Source organism: Lucilia cuprina, chromosome X (assembly GCF_022045245.1).
Source record: "Lucilia cuprina isolate Lc7/37 chromosome X, ASM2204524v1, whole genome shotgun sequence".
NCBI classification, from domain to species: Eukaryota; Metazoa; Arthropoda; class Insecta; order Diptera; family Calliphoridae; genus Lucilia; species Lucilia cuprina.
The window spans coordinates 2404735-2411022 of record NC_060949.1 but is presented as its reverse complement, the minus strand read 5'-3'; positions in this window follow the sequence as shown (position 1 = coordinate 2411022).

Genomic DNA, 6288 nt, shown 5'->3' with positions numbered 1-6288 from the left:
ATTGTTAATCTGGAAAACTATTGTGGTTGTAATTTTCAAAATCGTTAAGTGGGTTTTTTTATTTATACTAGAGGGTAAACAAAATATTGTATATAATGGTATATATTAAATTTTAGCAAGTAAGAAGTAAATATATCATTAATGTATTATATTAGAATTTAAATGAAATATATTGTCATCAAGAGAAATTATAATAAACCTTTAAGAAAAAATTATAATTTAGTAACTAAATAAATAATTTTGTTGATTATTATATATTTAATTTCAATGGGGGTAGCATAATTATGAACTTAAAAGCCCTATTTGGCGTGTTCAGTTCTATGAGGCCTAGGTAAAATAATGGACCGATGTTAATTATTTTCAATAAGCTTCGACTACAGTACCATAAAAGATCATGTGCCAAATTTCATTGAATTATCTCCAAAATTGCGAGCTGTAGTTTGATTATAAAGTTTACAAGCTCTAGGGCTAGGTGAAATAATGGACCGATGCAAATCATTTTCAATATGCTTCGTCTACGGTATAATAGAAGATCATGTGCCAAATTTCATTGAATTTTCTCCAAAATTGCGACCTGTAGTTTGATTACAAGGTTTACATGGACGGACGGACATTGCTAAATCGACTCAGAAAATGATTCTGAGCCGATAGGTAGGGTAGAAGGGGGACCATACGCCACTTTTTTTTTGAGGCGGCCACAAATTAAAACCACAATACATATTCTTAATTTTTTTCTTGGTTCGGATACTTGGATATGTTGGCTTTAGTTTTATTCCTTTCAATCTTTTCTAAGTCATCCTCATGTACATATTTTTTTAACTTTTCCGCACTGACCAAAAACGGCGGTACCTCCCAATCCATGGGGTAAATGTGCCAAGGGGATAAAAAATAAAAACTTATTTTGCTGTTTTATACTTTAATTCAATTAACAGAGTGTAATAAAGCAGATATTTATTGTTTATTTCACAGAACTTAACAAAAAAAATAAAACAAATTATTACTGATTTTTTCAATATTCTAACCAAATTTTGTTCTACATCACAAGCTCTACATATATTTGATGCATGTGCCCCACGGGCAGTTCTGGGGTTTAGTTAAAATTTTTTTCGGGCTTCAAATTATATTATCTAAATTATTATTATGTTTTATTGTTCACTATTATTGACGTTCTAATACTGACCAATATATTTTTTCTATCACAAAAACTTAAAAAGTTAGCATAAAAGGTTCACACAGTGAAATATTTTCACAGCCCTTTGAAAAACAATTAATCATGTCTGCCTCCCATCATATGTAAAGTTAATGTTTCAAATTTTCAGGGATGATAGATAATCGATAAACGAAAACAAAATTTCATAATGCAATAAAATCGATTACCCAGTTTTCAAGTTATTCGCATTGACAGATGTGCCCCAATGGCGAATGATCCCCCTTCTACCCTATGTTTTAAGGTGGGTATAGGACCAATATTATTGTGCGTTTCAGACATCAGCACAAATCCAATAATTACCCTTTTTCGACAGTTTAGTTTGAATTACTTAAAAATTCATAAATATGAGTTTTTGTCCAATTTAAATATTTTGCATTTAAAATAGTATGCCTAGAAAACACATTATACAGCAAACATAGAAAACTCTTTTTACCCCCTCAGACTTCAGATGGTTAGTGGAACATATATTCGCTTCAGAACAGACAAAAGTAAGCCATAAAGCACAAAAGTACTAATTTTGATTGTTTGAGCACTTGAATTCGAAATGTGATAAAAAATAAACATATTTTTGAAAATATTCTAATAAACAATTGTATTACTTAAAATACATCTGTAGTTACTTGAATATGAGTTTTTGTCCTTATAGAATAACGCAAACCTGTTCTCAGCTATGGTCGAAAATTTTGATATTTTTAACGGTCGTTTCAAAATTCAAATTTTAGTTTTTTGATACTTTGTTAAACAAATTTTAATATTTTTGGGAGAACTCATAGGGATTTATGGACAACAGATTAGGGAAAAAAAACAGTAAAAAAAGAGGTCAATACCTATTATAGTTTGCCTGTACCTGCAATTTGAATTCAGCGGATTTCGAGAAAATCCCATTTTTATGTAATATTTTGCAAAATTAGCCCTTTTATTATATTGTTGTGTATTTTAAATGGAACCTTTTGTAAATTTATTAGTCCACATATTTCTAAATAAAAATCAAGAGTTTCATGCAATTTGGACGTCATTAACCCATAAATTTTAAAGGTCAATTTTTGTTATATTTGCAATTTTTGATTGAAACAAGTCGAAATTGTTTCTATTTTTAGGTAGATTATCATAAAACTTAAGAAATTTATTTATTAATAACCGATATTTACAATAATAGTAAAAGAAAATAAATTAACCCTTAAACGGCCTTGGGGTCAAAATGACCCCGATGTTTTAAAAACATGCCAATTTGAACATATGTCAATAAAACCCGTTTACAATCCCATTAATTCAGCAAATTGATAAAAAAAACAATTGGGTATTATAAAAAATGTAATATATATAAATAAAAATAATGAAATCTAAAAAATGTATTTAAATATTATTTACATTAAACATTTTAAAATAAAAATAAAACTGGAAAATTATATCACTATATAAATTATTATATCTTAGTTTTTAATACCAAATTTACATCGATTACAAAAAGTATTACTGAAAAATACTTCAAATTGACGCCGTATTCAAAAAAGTTTAATGCCTAAATTTGTTTTTAAGCAGAATTAATGGGTTTTATTGAAATATGTCCAAATTGGCATGTTTTTAAAACATCGGGGTCATTTTGACCCCAAGGCCGTTTAAGTGTTAATTTGTTTTCTTTCGCTATTATTGTAAATATCGGTTGTTAATAAATAAATTTCTTAAGTTTTATGATAATCTACCTAAAAATAGAAACAATTTCGTCTAGTTTCCATCAAAAAATGCAAATATTATAAAATTTGACCTTTAAAGGTTAATGGCGTCCAAATTGCATGAAACACTTGATTTTTATTTAGAAATATGTGGACTAATAAATTTACCAAAGGTTCCATTTTAAATACACAACAATATAATAAAAAGGCTAATTTTGCAAAATATTACATAAAAATGGGGTTTTCTCGAAATCCGCTGAATTCAAATTGCAGGTACAGGCAAACTATAAGAGGTATTGACCAAATTTTTATAGTTTTTTATCCCTAATCTGTTGTCCATAAATCCCTGTGAGTTCTCCAAAAAATATTGGAACTTGTTTAACAAAGTATCAAAAAAACTAAAATTTGAATTTTGAAACGACCGTTAAAAATATCAACATTTTTCGACCATAGCTGAGAACAGGTTTGCGTTATTCTATAAGGACAAAAACTCAATTTTTGTGTTTTTTATCTTTTTGTAACGCTAATTCTGTGTACATTACGATTCTTTGACAATAAAATACAAAACTAATTATTTAATGACAAAACTTTTGTGAAAACTGAAAAAATGCATATTTTCCCCTTGTAAATGCATCTTCAAACTTCAGAGCCGTTGCGGCACCAGTTAGCGTAGTCCTATTGACCTAATTTTTTGCACGACTTATTTTTATAACCCGTAGAACAATTTATGACAATGACAAAAGTACTATTTTTACGCTTTTCGCCATTTTTACCTATTTTTTTACTTATTTTTAGTCCAATTCTCGAAAAGTTATATAGCCAGACATATATTTATCTATGTTTCAAATTTAAAGAAAATCCGCCCAGCCGTTTTGGAGTGATTGAAGCTCAAACAAATAAACAAACTTAAGAGATTTATAATATATATAAGGATTAACAAAACATTATTTTTATTAATTTTTGTTAGCATTTTTTTTTTCAAAATAATCGAAGAATTTCTCTGAGCTTTATATTCTACTTACCATGAAAAATAATATAAATTTGTATAAAAATCTTAACATTTTTTATTTAAATAAATTATTGAGTAGATAAACAGCTGAGTCGACAGACCGTGGGATAACTAAATATGTGTTTAAACTAAGCGTAAGCACATGTACACAATTTTAGATCATACATATAATGTGACCAGTGTTGCCACTTTGGTTATTATTAACCAAAATTGGTTATTTTTATTTTGCATGTGTACATGTGAATTATTTTTTCGTTTTGGTTATTTTTTGCAAACAATTGAACTAAAAGCTGTTTGCTTTTATTCCAAAAATAAAATTAAAAAAAAACTTCTTTTATCTCTAGTTTTAAATTAATTATGTTAATATACATATCGTCCTGTTTTGAATTTTGGTAATATTTATGTGCAATGCAATTTGTACATCTACTGCCCAGCAAAATATTTGCTTACAAATTCACTAGAAAAATCACCAGAACTCATCGGGTAAAGTACTTACAATTCTACTAGAAAAAGTACTTATTTTTATTTGAGATGTTCCAACAGACTGGGGTTGAACAACTCAATTCCTTCCGTCTACCAGTTGAATGCTACTCTTACTACACCACTGCTTTGTTGTTTTATTGTGCGTCAAATAATAGTTTTCACACACAAATACTATTTTATTTTCTGTTTGTCTAAAAATAGACATTTGATATCGTGTTCACAAAAAAAGGAAAAAAAAAAACAGAAAAAGTAACTGTTTTATTTTTTTGTTTCTTTATTTTGATTTTTTTTAAACTTTACCTACAAAGTAAGTCATTAATGAAGTACTTAATGGTAATCGTTGTAAGCAAAGATTTTGCTGGGTGGTTATACTTATGTGCACAATGGTATTTTCGATATCTTAATTGGTTAGGATTTAGCAAAAGTACTTATAAGTTTTCCACATATTAAATGAGTTGATTAAAATCATAACAACACCGTAATATTATTTTATTTACACTAGTCAATCTATCACTTAACTTAAAATCACTTTTTGGGTCGATTCAAACTCGAAAAAAAAATTGGTGAGAATAGTCTACGTACTTAGTAGATTATGTCCTCCAACTTAAATTTAAAGTATAATTGCAACTTCTATACCTATTTGAAATTTTGCATAAACAAATAAAAATTTGCCGAAATTCGAAGATAAATGATTTTATAAGAATAAATAAAGCATTTTCTGCTAATTGATACAAAAATAGTATCACAATATCTTTAAAGTATTAATATATAATCGCGATATATGCAAAGATTTGATACTCATGACCTTTGACTTCTACTACCTCATCATGACTTTAGTTCTTTATTTACATTTTCTAGATGATGTTGTATTCTAGTTTTTATTTTATCGTCTTAAATTCTATATTTTGGTCAATTTGTCTGATAAATTTAGATAGATTACGTTTACAAATAATGCTGAAGTTATGAATGTAATGCTAACATCCGCTACATGGGATTATAATTTAAACCCTAATTTCGAACGAAATCTTCAAATCTGTACAGAAAATGGGAAGAATTTTATAATTTAAAATTGTTTTCCAAAAAGACATATGAGGAGTATTTTTAAATTGCGCTAAAACGCGTTAAAAACTCAGTTATTTTTTAAAATAAATATTAATTGCATTTGTTAACGAATCTGCGAAGAGACATATATTTATTGTAGAAAACACGATGCAAAAATATTTTTAATTGATTGGTATAGAAAATGCGAAATATCGGTCAACGATTTCACCTAGCCCCCATACTATGCCTTATTCAGAAAATTACTATATTGCTTAAAAATATAATCTATAGCGATAAAACTCAATATAAAAAAGTTTTATTGGAAATGTATTTGTCAAAATTTATCGGAATATAATTGACCCTATCCTTCATAAAAAGTCACCTCTGAAAATGATCATAATGTACTGCAATATAGCAACTCAATATAAAAAAGTTTTATTTGTCAAAATTTATCGGAATATAATTGACCCTATCCTTCATAAAAAGTCACCTCTGAAAATGATCATAATGTACTGCAATATAGCAACAAAATTCAATATAATCAAAGTTTAAAGAAACTAAAATATCTTTGTCAGATTTTATGAGAATTGGTCCATAATTGACCATACGTCTCATATAAGATCCCGTACAGAAAATTACATTAAAGCTCATAACTGTCTTCATAATACCAGTTTAGCGATGAAATTTAACATAAAACAAATAAAAATAATTTTGTTTACTTTTTTCTTAATTTGTTTCTTTTTTTATTCGAATTTAGGTTAAAAAAAAAATTGTTGTGGCAACACTGAATGTGACTCCAGTTAACTCCATTAAACCATGACTGACTAATTGCGTTCATTGTTTATTGGTGAATGAAAAGTAGATTTGTAAAATAT